We start from the raw sequence: 1,239 nt of genomic DNA, 5'->3' as shown, positions 1-1,239 counted from the left end.
TTTAAAGATTTAAAATTTTCATTGTAGAGGTCTTTAATGTCTTTGGTCAGGTTTATTCCAAGATATTTTTTGCAGCTATTGTTAAGTGGACTGTTTCCATGTACTCTTTCTCTGATTGCTTGTTATCGGTATATAGAAAGGCTACAGACTTTTGTAGATTAATTTTGTAACCTGCCACTTTACTGAACATGTTAATTTCTAGGAGTATTCTGATGGAATTTTTGACATCCCTTAGATATAATATCATATCATCTGCAAAAAGGGATATTTTGATCTCTCTTTTCCAATTATTACTCCTTTAATTTCCTGCTCTTGTCTTATTGCTCTTGCAAGAGTTTCAAGCACTATGTTAAAGAGAACTGGAGATAATGGACATCCTTGTCTGGCTCCTGATTTCAATGGGAATGCTTCCCATTTTTCACCATTTAGAATGATGTTGGCTTTGTTATATATGGCTTTAATTATGTTGAGGAATGTTCCCTCCAGTCCAATTCATTCTAAGACTTTGAACATAAATGCATGTTGAATTTTGTCAGAGGCCTTCTCTGTATCTATTGAGATAACCATGTTGTTCTTGTCTTTCAGCCCATTTATATGATTTACGACGTTTATTGACTTACGTATATTGAACCATCCCTGTAACTCTGGGATAAAGCCGACTGGGATAAAGATCATGGTGGATGATCTTTTTGATGTGTGTCTGTATGCGGTTTGCAAGTATCTTGTTGAGAATTTTTGCATCTATGTTCATTAAGGATATGGGCCTATAGTTTTCTTTTTTGGTTGTATCTTTACCTGGCTTTAGTATTAGAGTGATGCTGGCTTCATAGAAGAATTTGGAAGCTCTCCCTCCATTTCTACCTTTTTGAATAAATTAAGTATTATTGGATGTAGATCTTCTTTAAATGTCTGATAGAATTCTGCTGTAAATCCATCTGGTCCTGGACTTTTTTTTAGTCAGGAGGTTTTGTATTACTGTTTCAATTTCTTTTTGTGTTATGGGTCTGTTTAAGCTGTTAATTTCTTCTTGGTTTAGTTTTGGTGATTCCCATGCCTTTAGATATCTGTCCATTTCTTTTAGGTTTTCAAATTTAGTAGCATATAGGTTTTTAAAATATTCCCTTATAATGTTCTCGATCTTTTTGCTCTCTGTTGTTATGCTTCCCCTTTCATCTCTGATTTTGTTGTTTTGGATTTGCTCTTTCTTTTGGTTAACTGGGCTAAGGGTCTGTCTGTCTT

Source organism: Nannospalax galili, unplaced genomic scaffold, assembly GCF_000622305.1.
Source record: "Nannospalax galili isolate Female #2095 unplaced genomic scaffold, S.galili_v1.0 scaffold33, whole genome shotgun sequence".
Taxonomy (NCBI): domain Eukaryota; kingdom Metazoa; phylum Chordata; class Mammalia; order Rodentia; family Spalacidae; genus Nannospalax; species Nannospalax galili.
Note: the sequence above shows the minus strand (reverse complement) of the source record.